Source organism: Melitaea cinxia, chromosome 26, assembly GCF_905220565.1.
Source record: "Melitaea cinxia chromosome 26, ilMelCinx1.1, whole genome shotgun sequence".
NCBI classification, from domain to species: domain Eukaryota; kingdom Metazoa; phylum Arthropoda; class Insecta; order Lepidoptera; family Nymphalidae; genus Melitaea; species Melitaea cinxia.
In genome coordinates this window covers 6,775,247-6,792,945 of record NC_059419.1, presented here as the reverse complement: position 1 = coordinate 6,792,945, position 17,699 = coordinate 6,775,247, and positions in this window count along the sequence as shown.

The window sequence follows — 17,699 nt, the reverse complement described above, 5'->3', positions numbered from 1 at the left end:
ACAAAGTTTTATCATCACATTTATAATACGGTGTAAGGAAATTTAGATTGTAATTACTTCTTCGAACATTTCAATTAATATATATGGACATTAAACCGTTTATGGGCGTCATCTTGTGCAGGCATTTTAGCATTTTTAATTTTCTTGGCAAAGACATTGCCAGATGAGGCCTCTGCTACATTCCTCCGAGTGGTTGTCGAATCAAATATTTAAGGTGGTCGTAAGTTACCTTTAAGTTTTGTTACTAGATTACCGAAATAATTGATGGGTTAGCCAGACTATGTAATTTTCGATAACAATTCGGTATGAGCCATGTATATGTATCATTACTATCTGTATAACGAAAATTCTGCCAACAGTTAAGCATGTCAGCATAAGCCTAACTTTACTCGTCGTTTAATCGACGTCAGTCTGTCTGTTTCGTTTAAATTATCCGAGACATTGTCCTGTCAAATAATATGTCATCGTTTGCTAGAAACGTCGAATGTGTAAAAATACTTATGCTGGTAAACAAGTATAGCTTTTCCATTATGAACTAGCTACATTACTACCACTGCGAAAAAGATAGAAATTAGGTATAACTACAGGTATAGTGTGTATATTATTTCAGAACATAATGTCAACTACATCTTTACTATCCAGGTATTTTTGTAACTGATTACTAAGAGTATTCTTTAACTTTATAATTTTTTAACGTTTTTATCCAGAGATTGATCGTACTTATGCAGGTTCACCTAGGTTCACTATACAGAAGATTTGTCAGTCAGCTCCACTGAAAATTATCCAAATGTAACCTGCGTTTCAAAGAAAATAGAGGATTAAATGATGACCATCAGTCAATTATGACAAGTAATCAATGACATTTTGATTACTATACGTGTTTATTTTATGAAACAGTAAGCATTTACATATAATAAGCTGACTTAGTACTCGTATAAGCTGGTGAACTTCGTATCGCCTTATTTTTTTTTTCTTAAATATAATAATTACATATATCGAAATAAAATATAGCCTACCTTTCAAGTTGGATCAAACTGGACACGGTGTGCAAATTTGATTAAAATCAGTTAAGTATTTTAAGAGTCCATCGCGGACAAACAAGGTGACGCGTAATTTATATATATTAAGATTTAATATGAAATGTTTGTCACAATCATTTTTTCACTTATATTTAAATGTAGTAAATAAACGAATTATCTACTTTTTATTTGTAAAGTCGAATGAAAGGACATAGTGTTTAAATTTGATATATAAATCGCGTTATATGTTTAATAAATATAATACGTAATATACATATAAGTGTAGAAATACAAACAATATGCACAGATGTTAAGTAAATTGTTCAAAACAAAATTAGAGGGATTAAGAGACACTCCAAAGTGAAAATTCACAACAGCTAAAACTAATTAGTTCGGTACGTAATTCGTCATACAATCATGGCACCGTTAGGAGTAATATATACTTTACATATAATAGGTACTCTAAATGCCTCTCAACTTGACTTGTATTATTCCAATATTTGTTACATTTTGTGATGTTTATTGTAAGTCTTAGGTACTATTCTACTTGTCCTACGTATTGTCCATAATGTCTAGATCACAGTGATGGTAACTATATACTTAATTTAGGCTTCGGTCTGTAATATTTCACTGCTGGGCCTCTTCCCCCGTATGCCTCTTTCCCCGTATAGGAGAAGGATCAGAGCTTAACCCATCACGCTGTTCTAATGCGGGTTGGCTGATATATTCCCTACTATGTATAACAATCGCTATCAGGTGTAGATAATAACAACCGGGATGGACAGCTTAACGTGCCTTCCGAGGCACGGTGGGGAGAGCTAAAATGACTGCACAAACACCCAGACCACAGCAAACATCGAACCTGCAACCGCCAGCGTAAGCCACGAACCAGTGCTGTGACCGTTGCGCCAATGTGTCGTCTTAATTATTGTAATAATTGTAAATTTAACATTTTTGTGTTCACAGAATTTTAAAATTAAATGTTAGAAATACCTTATTTAACGTTAATTCTATAGAAATCAACAAAAATTCTACTTTTATTACGAAAACGTCGGCATTAATTGATAATGTAGAGTGAATATTAATTACTTAAATGATGCGGCTTCCCAAGTTTTAGGTTAGAATTGATTAAAATTGACGCCTTTGAAATTATTTTAACTTGAATTATTTATCCAACTCTGTATTGGTTTCTAAAGTCACTACATCGTTTTACAATTAAAGTTCACTGTAATTGTTTTGGTACTTATTTTATAATTCTTCTTTTATTTAATATTTTTCTCACAATAATGTCATACAAAAATGTAAGGCTAAATAATATTATTAATTAATGTTACTAAGTGATTAGCATAAATGTAATGTTATACGAAATATTAATATTGATTCTTTCTGTTCTATGACTCCATCATTAGAATTTAAAATATCAAATTTCAAATATTTGAATATTATTTCAAAGCGTCAACAGGAAGTCAACACACTAGGTGGTAACACACACGAAATATAAAAAAAAAAATAGGGCAACTATTGGTTAATGGTGTGAAATAGGCGTGGATCCATTTAGTTATGGGGGTCACGATTAAGAAATATGGCCGCCATGTCGAATAGTTCAGGATAATTGATACAAATAGCGTGGTAATGCTTTTTATGTGTGAGGGATCGGTGAAGGACGTTGCGAAATCCTTAAATGATACTATTTATAAGGTATGGTCACAAGAAAGCTAGGTGAAAATCTCAGAAAATTCGAATGACGAATATTAAGTGGCTAGTTTTAAATTACTAATATGTGTAGATCAAACTCAGATTAATCTTGATAATTAATTTACAACGATTTAATTACATTTTATTATTTTTTAAATTTACGTTTACAAAACAATTGGTCCTATAGAAATCTATGATTTTTGGCTCAAGACTGGACAAATTATTCAAGTTATTTACAAAATCAATTAATGTTATTTCAATGCCTCTTTCGATTCTGGTGAAAAATGAATCATCGTTCTAATTTAATTCAACGATCAAAGCCGGGGTTTGAACCTTTGTCCCTAACAATATTAAATAATGTAATAATAAAGTTTAATTTCGCACCTGTCGGTCTGTCAGTTCTATGACAACATTTGGGGCCATTTTCCATTTCCGATAATATTTTGTTATTTTACAGATGGCTTGAAACGTAAATTGATTTTCGATTATTAAAATCAATTGCATATTGAAAGCAGTACTGTTTGGTGCCGTTTCATTTATCGTTGTATCGATTACATTAACAAGCAACTTACGTTGGAAAGTCAAACGTTTGGTGTAATGTGAAATCGAAGCGAAGAATTACCTGAAAACAAATGAAAAACATTAAAATTTGTCTTTAACTCTAACTCTCGTACTTTGTACTCAGGAAGTGATTAGCTTATGGAACTATAAAGTAATACTCATAACTGGTAGTACAAACACCAAAATATAGTTTACAACATGAGGTTAACGTAGTAGTGTTAAGTTAGTGAGTATGGTAACTGGTGAATCTCAGAAGGTTATCGGTTTTCAAAATCGTGCTTTTTCCGTTCAAACAATATGAAATAAGACAAATAAGGGTTTTTCAATGTCTGAAAAGGAGAATCAAACCATTGACAAAATAAAAAAATACATTTGTGTGTTTTAGAACAAATTAACGTAAATTCATATGAAAGAAAATGTAAGGCATGTGAAATAAAAAAAATATATAGAATTCTCATTCGTGTGTAACATAATAATAGTATTAAGATATAATTTTAACATTACAGTATTTAGACATACAAGTACGATGCACTCACTAGTCCTTGGCCCGCCCTGCGCCGCGAGCTTGATTATGCATTATGCATGGAAATATGAAACATGGGCCGTTAATAATACGATTTTATTAAATAAAAACCGACGTGGACGCCGCATGACTTCCTTGTATGTACATCGAAATTATGAGCGGAACTGGTAACCAGCTTTAAAAACAGAAAATAATTACATAACATTTTTTAATTAACTATCGAAATAACACGTCGACTATATTAGTTACGGAAATAATTACTGTAAAAACCATCGAACTATTCTCTAGAAGCATAAAATATAAAAACACATCATCATCACTTCAGCCTAATACAGACAACTGCTGGACATAGGCCTCCACAAGTTCACGCCAAAAATGGAGTGAACTCATGTGTTTTGCCCATACCACCACGCTGGACAGGCGGGTTGGTGACGGCAGGGCTGGCTTTGTCGAACCGAAGACGCTGCTGCCCGTCTTCGGCCTGTATATTTTAAAGACAGCAGTTGGATGGTTATTCCGCCATCGGTCGGCTTTTTAGTTTTTAAGGTGGTAGTGGAACTGTGTTATCCCTTAGTCGCCTCTTACGATACCCACGGTAAAAGAGAGAAACGGCAAGAAAAATACATAAAAACATGTAAATGCACGATCAATATAATTAGTCACTTATAATAATTATTAAAAAAAAAATAAACTTCTAACAAATTTGAGTTTGACACAAACAGAAATTTAATGACATTTATTTAAATTTAAAACGTTATTTAATTTTAAACTTAAAATGTGTCAAAATATTTCTAACAGCAAACGACTGTGATAAACCAAACAAAATAAAATCCGTTAATTTCGAAAAGCGCTAGGAAGCCGTTATTTTTTGCTAACGAGAGCTTTTCCACTAGTTCTAATTGGTGTTTTAAAATTCAATTCAGGTGTACTAAACCTTTTTTTTTATAAAAAATATTTGAAGATTTTTAAAGAGTATTTTATTTAGACCTAAACCATTACTGCGAATTGGAGGTTTAAAAGATTTTTTTTTCAATTTAATTTTTATTTCCATTATGTTACAATCGGGAATTTGAATCGCTTCTATCAAAGCCATGTATTGAATTATATTCTATCTAAAAAAACGAGAAGGAAATCGTAATGCACATGAATTATTTATTACCTAAATATGATGTTTTTTATTTGTTACACCACTAGATCGGCAAACAAGCGTTCGGCTCACCTGATGGTAAGCGATTACCGTAGCTAATAGACACCTACACCACCAGAAGCATTGCAAGCGCGTTGCTTACCCTACCCCCAATTCCCCCCACAAGCTCTGGTCTTACCAACAGGAACACAACGCTGCTTGAAAGCAGTATTATAATAGCTGTGATCTTCTGTAAGGCCGAGGTACAACCCCAGTCGTGCTGCTCCACATTTTGAGCAGGAAATTTCCTGCTGGGCCCTACCTCAGTTATAATATACTAATTTATAAATAACAAAAATAAATCTTCAATAATACTACCACACAATTTCATATACATAACATATAACAATAAATTTTCATCGTAATTCTATAAAGTAACAGATGAGTTATAGAGAACATCTATAGATTTTACAGGTATACAAATTCCGGCTATCCATCATAGAGCTATTCCTGAGCGTAATCTGTAATGAAGGGGTAGACCGATCAATGCTAGGGTCTTCGACTCGCCACTGTTAATATTTAAACAGACAATGTCTATTTGTGTTTGCGGTTTTGTAAATAATCCATCGAAGTATGTTATAACCATGCTTGACTTTTGAAGCCTTAATGTTACGACATAAGAAATGTGATAGTTCTTGTCTGTAATCCATGGGATTATGATATGTACAAGCTTTAGGATTTGCATAGGTGTTTTATGAATATTGTTTTGCGAAATGTTATTTAAATTATGTGGAAGTGAATTTATATTTCTGTAACATTATTAAAGATATGTATAACAATATGTTTAAATTTATATAAGTAATACATCTATATATATACAAATAAATATAATTAGAGTGTCTGTTTGTAATATTAACTTAACCGCTTTTAACTAAATTCATATATATGACACGGTACATATACAAATTTTTGTTTGTCTGTCTGTCTATGTGTTTGTTCCGGCTAATCTCTAAAATGGCTGGACTAATTTTGACGGGACTTTCACTGTCAGGTAGTTGATGTAATAAGGAGTAACTTAGGCTACTTTTATTTTAGATTTTTTTTTTAATTTCATAACTGCGAACTGAACAATATTTTTTTTTGTTAAATTCCACGCGGACGAAATCGCGAGCACTGCTAGTAAAATATATAAAAAAAAAATATTTTTAAAAATATGTTGTACATATCTTAAGTAGTATCGGCAAAAATAAATATTTGGTTTCAGTTTAAAAATATATACCAAGCTTTATCTGTTGAGCTCCAATATTTCTTGTTAATAGAAAAATGTTTTTGCCGATGCAATGAGACATATACAGAACTTAACTTATATATCTTTTTTTACAATCCTGTACTAATACACGTATCTATTACAATAGGTATAGCTCTTATAAATATAGTTCATGAGTATCTTTTGTTATTGTTTCAAGAATTATCAATTACAAATACAAAAAAGAGTAGTAACCCTAATAATCCACCTTGCGGAACTCTCGCCTCAACCCGGTCACAAATAGTAAAGCTATCGCAATACAAATTCACAAAGGTCACCTGTGAAGATTTATGAGGCCTGCATCCGCTCGGTTAATTAATATGCAAACCTCTCTACACGAACGGAAGACGATTTGGTCGAACGCGTTACCAATGATTGATAGTCCTGATGACAATTCCGTACGTGAGCTATGCTGTTGTAATCATTAAAATATAGTTAAAATTATATATCAATACTCATATTTTTAGAATAGAATATTATTAGACTTCTTTTAAAAGAATATAATCCGAAACAACAAATAAATATCTAATTCACAAATTTCGAAAGCTTAAAATATTAAATTAGTGTTTTAAAAGCTATTAGACATACGTGTCAAATTTCAAGTTCAAAGTCTTAAGAGTTTTAGATTATTCGTAATTAATTGAAATTTATTGGCCTTTAATTATTAAGTATAACGACCTTTCGTATTAAATGATTGGAGATATTAATTACACATTTTTTACAGAATAATATTGAATATAAGTTATTATTATTAAAACTTTTTTTTTTATATTTTAACTTATTTACAGGTTATAACTTTTAATAATACATTTAAAAATTAATTAAACACATTACGATTAGAAAGAAATAAGACGTAATAAGAAGAGTCTTTTTTCCTTTAAATACACAAATATTCATTTCAATGACGTAAAAAGTAAAAAAGGTAAATAATAATCTTTAATATAACTTCGACACAAAGGATCTAATGACATTCATTGTTCAGATATTAGTTGTAACTCGAGTTAATGACACCGACAGACGAATGTATAAAGTAATTTACCTATTGATACCGATAAATTGATAGCTTCAGCCGCCGTGAGATAATGCTGACCAGATATATTCATAGCGTACTCTGTATGGACGTTAATTCCTAGTACAATGCAACGTTACTCCGCATTTTTCTAATGACAATAGTAAATCGTTTTGATAGTTAAGGTCAGTATAAATGTAAGCTGATTTCGTAACAAGATAAACAAAGGGAAAGTTTCGTAAGCAATAGAAAACTTCTTTGTTCATACTGACACATTATTTAAATATGGATGCAAATTGTTATTAGCTGATAGCAATAGTTCGATATTATCATCATTAAGATATTGCTTACGTTGTAATTAGCAAAGTGTATAGACGAAGTCTTACAAGTTTACCTTAAGCTGTACCATAATTTAATATGATTTCCATATTTATTACTTTATTAATTCCAAAATACAATAGAAGATAAATTTTTGATCATTTAAATTTTGGCTAAGCATGTCTTTATGGACTGTAAGCTAATAAGTCCAACGAAACCAACACAGAAAGAATGTCGGACAGAAAGGAGGATGAAAATATTCCATGGTCTTTTAATAATACTTTTTCGTTGCTTAGCCGGTTTTAAACAAAGGTTTGAGGACAAATGTATTCTGATTAATTTTTAACTGGTTTTAGTTGGCTATAATTTATGATGGAAAACTAATTTCTGTTGCAGTATGAAAATGTATCATCAAAGTAATGTGATTAGAAATATGATTACTAAAATATTAGTAGAATCGAATAGAGCTTCCTCTTTAAAAGAATTTCAAAACTGATTTGCAGCATTTATAGAGATAGAACTAATAAAGGACGGTATTCAAATAATTACATACCATTGAAACGTATCAATGGAGTTGTGTAATTATTTTACGTTTATTACGTTTTGTGACTAAGCTAATATTGTAGATGCGTTATTTTCTTATCATATAATTATAACATCAATGGGATAAGAAGAAGAGTTAATATATTTCTTTATTTAGAATTTCAAAGTATTAAAAAGATTCGGAGAAAAACCGCAGGTACATATCATTGAATACGAATTAGTTAAGAATGATTATGATGGAAACAAAGAAGAAAAAATAATTATTTTTAATTATCATAAAAAATAATAAATAAAATAACGATGACAGTAAATTAAAATTACTTGAATAAAAATTTAAATAAATGAAAACGTGTTTTCACGTGAACCTTAAGCCGATGACGATGTGAGTGAAGATGGCGCAACAGAATTTTCACAGGTGAGAAACATACGCCCACTTAAAATTAATGACACTAAGGTGTTCCGTGCGAGCTTTAATTATGTAAATATGATATCCCGACCATCTGTTTATATCGGTAGCGGACCTCACTTAGCCAAGTCGGAATAAGAATATTTAATTAGACCAACCCTCTCACGTACTCTCATTACGGGACTAATGACACGGCACTTTGAAACTGGCTGCAGAAGTTGTGGTGTTGTGATGAAACTCTTTTTTAAAATGTTTTAAGTAACTGATGAAAAGATTCCAAATATGAACAAAAAAAAATGTTGCAAAACCTGAATAGGACACGAGAAAATAATAATTTTTAATGAAATCAACGATTACAAACAGATAACAATAATACATTATGTAGCAACGTTAGTAAAAATAATCACACTACGAACACAAACTGAGCAAATTGAAAATAAAGCGCTAGTAAGCGCAAGTTTAGTGTTATTCTCAAATACCTATAGAAAAAGACGTACCAAAACATATTGTGATTCCTGATATGGGTAGCAATGAAACGAAAAATAGATATAGATTATCTAAATGTGATAAATAAAATATAAATATCACGAGTAACGCCCACTCTTGGAACTAAATACGAGACGCAGGTGATATCAGCCGCACTCAACATCCCACGTTTATATCCTTTTTATATATATTAGCTGAAGTGCTTACGTCTTTTATCTTTCACTCATATAACACACATTATTTATTAATTTTAATCAGAGCAAGTGGATTGTGTAACTCATATTTTTTACCTATATTTTCACTTCTTAAGTTTCAAGCCTAATTTCTACCTGAACTGTTTCTTCGTTTTTATTTAGTTTAGGTTTTGGTGTAGGCCATTAAAACATGAATTGCCCTAATTATGTTTTGAGATGTAGGCATAAAAACCAAATAATAAAGCAAATGAGTATATGATTTATTCACATTCAGCCTCTAACATTCCACTGCTGGGCATAGGCCTCTTTCTCCATTTAGGTTATAATTCAAGGATTGAAGTTTAATGTGTTCTCCGAGGCACGGTGGGGAACCGACAAGGATAGACATCAAAACTGGAAAAAAGATGTATACAAATACAAATATCCATTCCGAGCGGGAATCGAACCCGCAAACCGTTGGTGTTTTGAGCGACTCGCACCACTAGACCAGAGCGGCTGTAGCTATGCTTTATATTTTATTTTAATAGTATTATAAAACTAAAAGCCTGACAGTAGACAGTAAAATATAATTATAGATCTTAGTAGACCTAGAAAGTTATAGACCATTTAAATTTGAAATAATCACGTAAAGGTTACATCCAAGTTAGCCTTTTTTTATGCCTATTTCATAATGAACTAACTGCAGGACTAGTCTTTTACAAATAACGCATTTCCAAATCAAACTATTAAAAAGTAAAAAATAGTCAAATACAAAATGGTTGACAACAAAACGAACTTTCAAGAGTAATTTATTACCCGAGTTTGATATATTTAGCTAATCTAATTTGATTAAGCGGGTGTTAAATAAGTAAATAAGTTTGTTAAGAAATTAGCCTGTTTGGGGACTTATTAGCGAAAATGAAAATGGATAAAAGAAAAAAAATCTTTAAAAATGCTTGGAAAATTCAAAAGTCATTAAGACGAAATCTTTTCGACAACGGAACTGTTTTAATACATTTTAAAAATATAAATTACTTAACAATCTTTTTTAATTTACAAAGGGGATGTTCTCGATTCATCTTTTTTTTTATACAATGATAGGCTTGCGTTTGACCACTATTTCACCTGATGATAAGTGAAAATGCAACTACATCATTTTATGAACGATCAAACTCGTTATCAAAGTCTATAATGGCCTACAAGTAATGTATCTGTAAGAAAACCTTTATTGATTTCACAGGTTGCAAAGATAAACATCTAACCTAGGGAAAAACATCACAGAGCATTTTATCTGCTGGATAATGGAATATGCTAACTATTACGATCTGAAAAGGAATATATTTAATGCAATATATTTGACTGAGTCTTCACTTCGAAGATTCCGCAATGTTTGAAAACAAAAGTCTTCGAACAATGCGTCCTGCCTGTGTTAACATACGCAGCCGAGACGTGGACACTGACGAAGGGACTGGTCCACAAGTTTAGGGTCGCTCAACGTGCAATGGAACGGGCTATGCTTGGGGTTTCTCTTAAAGATAGGATTAGAAATGAGACTATCCGTGAGAGACCGAAAGTAACCGACGTAGCCTACAGAATTAGCAAGTTGTAGTGGCAGTGGGCTGGTCATTTGTGTCGCAGGACCGATGGCCGTTGGAGTAGACGGGTCCTAGAATGGAGACCGCGTCTTGGCAAACGCAGTGTGGGACGTCCTCCGGCCTGTTGGACCGACGATATACGTAAGATTGCCGGTGTCGGCTGGATGAGGATTGCGGAAGACCGGGATGTCTGGCGCGAACTTGGGGAGGCCTATGTCCAGCAGTGGACTGCGATAGGCTGAAGTGAATATATTTGACAAAAATTATTTTTTTTTATTTCCCTGTAAATATGTTTTTTTAAATATAATATAGCCTATGTCACCCGCGGATAGTGTAGTGTAGCTTCCCAAAAGTGAAAGAACTTTTCAAATCAGTTCAGTAGTTTTAGAGCCTATTCGATGCAAATAAACAATCAAATCTTTCCTCTATATACTCGTAATATTAGTATACGTAGAATTATAGCAGTTTACCGGATAACACGTTTAATATCTTGACCAAATCGCAAATAATCGCAAAAAAAAAACAAAAGTATAAAAGTTATGTAATTAGACAGGTTACTGACAGTTTATTGACATAAAAACTAAGTTAAAACTCAGCTAATTTAATTGAATTTGATTCAAAACATCAATCAACTACGTACAATTACAGAAGTAAGACATGAAATTGCTAACGACGTAATTCCATAAGCTTCAAAAAAAGGACATTCACATGAAACAGCAATTTACAATTAATTTATTTATGTCTACTTAATTTACAGTTACAGTAATATAACGTCTATCGATCATTAGATATATAATGATCTAAAAGGCCAGGATGTCAAGGCATGTACGCTACATGAGGTAGATCCCATATAAACTTGCGTTCACATTCACATAGGCGATAGCGGGAGATCCGGCACCCGCTACCGCCTATACAGTACTAGAAATTCAAGAGAAAATTATGGAATATGCCACATATAAAATAGTGCTTATCTCGAAATACTTAATCGTAAAAGGCGACTTCTTTATTTTAGTACAAAAAAGGTAATTAAATACAAATTTTACAGGAAAAGTACTTAAGTCAGGAAAAGCGAACGTGATAAGACAAGAAAATAACTTACCGATCTCTTTTATTAACTCACTAAAAATAAGTATTTATACTGAAAAATAATTATAAAAAAAATATAAGTCCAAGTCGCTCTCGCACCCGCTACCTCTCCTCGTACTGTCAAAAGGCTAACGGTACAATACATTAACTGCAGATTCATAACGGTAACCCTTTGTGCCTATCCGATATTTTCCTAAAAAAATACACGTATCGTGCGTGAAAATAACTGTATTAAACATTCAATCACTTCATTATTATTCCGTACTGAGATACCTCGACCTCATACACAATTAAGTTTTTTTTTTGAACAAGTATAAAATTTTGGATCTCTCACGCCATCTCGCTACATCCGTGGTAAGTTTTATTAGTTGCAATAAAAAGTTTAATTCCTTGTATATCAACAAACTCTAATCTTATTTATCTATTAGAAATATCTTTAGCAAAAGGCTATCTATAGCTTTACCTACAAGTCAACTTTAAGACGTATAAAAACGCTACGGTAACGATGTACGAAATAATAATAATCGTCAAATCAATCAACATTTTCAAAATCGATGCGAAGGGAAGTAATAATGAAATTATTATTAAAAAATCTTTCCAATAGTTTTTTGTTTTCAGCTTTGAATGGACAAATAAAAAAAAAATAACTTGTCCATTCAAAGTAGAAAAATACAAATCTTTTACAATAGTATATCTATCAATATACATACATAAAATATCTCATATGGGATACAAACTTTTTTAGATCTTCGTTTTTTATCTGTAGTATCAACTACAAAGACTCCATTTATTTGCTTTTAAAGATATCAAAAAGCCTAGACCGAAACTTTTTATCGTGAAAGCCTAAATCTAAATAAACAAAAATATCGTCTTTGTACGGAGCTTTTAAGCCAGTGATTACAGGATGCTTGCAGTTATGTCTTAATCTTTTTTTTTAGGATTCGGTTTCTATACTAGACGTTCCGCCCTGTTTTATCCGTTTAACTGTAACAGTTCCTATAAGTTGTAACTTGATGTTTGATAATTGTTATCTTCTAAAAAAGCGTTAAGCAGATAAATATTATTTTAAATTTAGTACTAATATTAGTTTTAAATGCAAACTCATGGGGGTTTTTGCCCATAGTCACCACGCTGGGCAGGCGGGTTGGTGACCGCAGGGCTGACTTTGTGGCACCGAAGACGCTGCTGCCCGTCCTCGGTCTGTGCATTTAAAAAGCCAGCAGTTGGATGGTTATACCGCCATCGGTCGGCTTTTTAAGTTCCAAGGTGGTAGTGGAACTGTGTTATCCTTTAGTCGCCTCTTACGACACCCACGGGATGAGAAGGGGTGGCTAAATTCTATAGTGCCGTAGCCACACAGCCAAGTTTCCCTTTGGAGTAGACGGGTCCTGGAGTGGAAACCGCGTCTTGGCAAACGCAGTGTGGGACGTCCCCCAGCCCGTTGGACCGGCGATCTATGTAAGATTGCCGGTGTAGGCTGGATGAGGATTGCAGAAAACTGGGATGTCTGGCGCGAACTTGGAGAGGCCTATGTCCAGCAGCGGACTGCAGTAGGCTGAGCTGACTGACTGACTAATATTAGTTTTAGTATAAGATTTTAAGATGCGCCGCATTCGATCAAACTTGAATTGTTATGAAAGAAATTGTTATGACTTATATAAGCATAGCTTTTATTATACTTTTTTAGCTTACAAAAGGATTTTTTTAAACTATTTCTACAAAGCTCATGAATAGAATTCAAACTTTATATTTTCTTATGTCATAACCTCTTTATTATGCGATTGGCATATTGAAAAGAGGTAAAAAAATCTGAACTTACGTTTCACGAATATATTAATAGATTACACATAATAATATAGAATAGACACAGACCTTCTGTTAATACGACTTTAGATAGTGGATGATGAATGAGTTATCAAAGTTAGTTTGATTTTTGTGTGATCCTCGTCATCGATAATAATGATGACTATCGCTACTTTAACTATCAGTGCCCGATATAGGAGGCCTTTGCCCAGCAGTGGGACATCGTAGGCTGTTTAATTTCATTTCAGTTCTTGATTTTGTTTAAGTGGTAATAAACCTCAATAGCTAATTTCACGAGCGACGAAGCCAAATTTATATTAAATCTAAAATAAAAATCCCAAGTGAACTTTGAATATGAAAATATTTCAGACGATGAATCATTCGAGAATATACTCAGGATAATATAAAGCTCTTATATAAGAGCCAGGAAGGGCTTTGAAGGAACCACGTAAACAAGGCCCTCGGAAAGTTTTATAGCGAAATTTAAGCGCCCATGTGATATAATAGCTAAAGTTCGTGTTTAAGTAAAGATCTGACTGCAATTACGTTTTCATAATTTCGCTAACTTCTATCATTCATTATTTTTGTACCACAATTATGATTTTCTCACGATTTTTACTTACTAAATTATTTATAAAAGGAGAGCTTAAGTGTTTGCATTGTCTCCCAGCTAAACTTAGTATTACAGTACAATAAAGTAGGGCTATTTTTACGTGAGCCGGATATTCCCTATGGAGGAGAAGTCTGGCCTATTCGCCGAAGACAGCCTGTCGCTGGAGGGATCCTGTTGCCTGCAGATTCGAGACCCTCCAATTATAGCGGCTGAGGGCTCCCGCTGGGGTTTTGGTCGGTAGTGCACCCCCAAGTGCTGAAGCCGACATACGGTCTAGGAATGCCTACCCGGGTATCCTGGATATCACCCGCAAATGGGTTCCCCTGCGATACCAAAAAAAAAATATTTTTTACGTGCTATCCTAAAAAAAAAAAACACGTAAAAAAACTAATGCAAAATGAGTTTATTTCTAATCTGCCAATCTAAAATAATTAAATAATTTCGAAAACTAGAAGAGAAAACATTAATCCAAAATCAAGCTACAAAATTAAAGGATATACTTTGTTATATTGAAGCAAAAGCACATCAAAAGTAAAGTTAACATAGCTCCTTAGTAAACAGAAAAATAAAAATATTTCAAATTTGACAAAACTCAGAAACGAATACCGCGGTATTCGACTAAAGACCGTCCATCGTAAATCTAGAAAGTTCTATTTAAGACATCTGTCTCTTTTTGACTCGGTGAAATATCTGTGAAGTTTTATTGAAAAGAATTTTAAGTACCGCGCTGACGTTGCTAACTTTTTATTATTTGTGCGGAGCTAAACCGCGAGACGAGATCTCGTTGAGATAAAGTGAGGATTTTTTATTCAAATAAATAACACGTAAAGAATAAACAGAGGACAATTTCTATCGAACCCCTTTATTTTATTTATTTATTGACAAAAGTTTTTTGTTATTGTTTTAAAAAGTTAAATTTCAAGACGCACACTTGTCTACTTTATTTTTTTTTTTTTGTATTTCTCGAACACCTATCTATTTTATTTTTCTTTTGTACAAACCTTATCCTATAACGAACGTAAAAAAACTGTCCATTTTGGCAGTCGTTCGAAAGTTATGTGAGTTATATATTTCGTCGTTTCATTTTTATTTATATACATTACTAGATGTGCCCTGCGGTTTCACCCACGTTATATTAAGAAAAAAGTGGTACTAAGATATTAAATAACTTATAGCCTTCTTTGATAAATGGGCTATCTAAGACTGAAAGAATTTTTCAAATCGCACCAGTAGTTCCTGAGATTAGCGCGTTCAAGTAAACAAACTCTTCAGCTTTATAATATTAGTAGAGAGGTATCGTTGGCGCAACGGTCACAGACATGGATTGTGCCTGTTGCGCTGGCGGTTGCGGGTCCGATCCCCGCACATGACAAATATTTGTATTGGCCATACAGGTGTTTTCCGTGGTCTGGGTGTTTGTGCAGTCCTTGTGGGTCTCCCCACCGTGCCTCGGAGAGCACGTTAAGCCGTCGGTCCCGGTTGTTATCATATACATCTGATAGCGATCATTACTTATAGTAGGGAATATATCCGCCATTGGAGCAGCGTGGTGGATTAAGCTCTGGTCCTTCTCCTACATGGGGACAGAGGCCTATGCCCAGTAGTGGGATATTACAGACTGAAGCGAATAGACTAGTAGCTAAACTTATTTAATATTATAATGAAACAACTTTTTCGGATTTTGTCGCGGTTTATTAAGTTTTATTTAATATTTTAGAGAAACAATTTATTCGTATCATTCTTGTACTTACTGTTTGATGCTTTGATCGTTTTAAATCAACATGCTCGACAGAAAAAATATTGAATGCCGCTACTACTACTACCGATGCACTTTCGTTTCAGTAAATGAATGGAAAATGTTAACACAATAACGCCAATAAGTCAGTTCTCAAGGATTGAAAATGTTATTATGCAATCAATAAAAGCTAGGTATACATATAAATCTATATATGAAAGCCCACATCGTATAACAAAGAAGTGATGATTCAGCCAGTAACATAAAATATATTCCGATCTGTTCCTAAGGTACGCAACTTAGTGGCGGTGTTTTAGGTAACAATCGGATGTGCTAGATATTATTTCAAATTTAATGTACATATTAATAATACATACATAAATATGGATTACACCGAAAACAGTCACAGTAAACGAGCTATTCATCGCACCAAAGGATAGAATTAAATATATCGAAAAGAATGGAATAATATTTTCCTACACACGTCTAAACCAATTCCTTCCTACTGCGTTAGCGTTACTCCTCCACAGACAGTCTCGACGACAAATTCATTCACAGTCGGTTTTTAGAACTATTTGTTTGTCTCGAGTGTAGATTAAGCTTTACATCCACTGCAGTCCGAAATAACTGTATTTATTTCCACTCATTCTTTAACTGACTTTAGAGTATTAGTGTTTTGTAATTATTATTGTTTCAAAAGAAAATAGGACCGTAAAAATAACAAATTATTGTGAATAGTTGTATTTTACTAAATGACGTCAATGACCTTCTATTAGATAGAACTTAATATTTTCAATATTAGCTTAACCGAATCTTTAATATAGGAGAAGATGCTCCTGTAGGACTCAAATTACGTTTATAAAATTCAACGCCTTACCTTTCTTTGGTTTCAAATATATTTACTGTTATCATTACATATCTCTATCAGTCATAGCACTAAAATTTTCTATTAAAAATAATATTAAGCTATTGTTTGCACATAAATAGATATTAGGCTCGAATAAATTTCTCTTCAAAATTCAACGTCGGCAAATTTAATAATATTTCCGCTTCGAAAGGAATGTTGGCATAAAATTCGCCCCTGAGGAACGACGCGACGGCCGAAATGCAGTTTTATTTTTCGTAGGTGACAATAGCAAATGTGATTTGTTTTAAATTTCGTTTTTCATCGCAAGGACATCGTTCAACGTTGATATTACAAAGTTTCAAAGTTCACAAAGCACGGGCAACCTTCGGATTTGAGCTTTAACTTTAAAAACTATTTTAGACAAACTTGTTTTACGATTCCTTTCGCGTGAATGTTAGTTTATTATCCTCTGGGAACGTATTCTTGAGTAAAATACTAAATACTATATTAAGTACATTTTTTTCGTTTAGCGCGAATCATTCGTCATTTCTGAATAAGAATAGCTTAGATATAGAGAAGGCACGTCTAATAATAGATGATAAAGCATTTGTGTTTTTCTTTACTTAAAGCATGGGTACCTTCAAAAGACAATCTGACTCCAACCCTAAAATCATCTGTCTTTTTTTTTGATATCGCAGGGTAACCCATTTATGGGTGATATCCAGGATGCCCGGGAAGGCATTCCTAGACCGTATGTCGGCTTCAGCACTTGGGGGTGCACTACCGACCAAAACCCCTGCGGGAGCCTTCAGCCGCTTTAATTGGAGGGTCCCGGATCTGCAGGCAACAGGATCC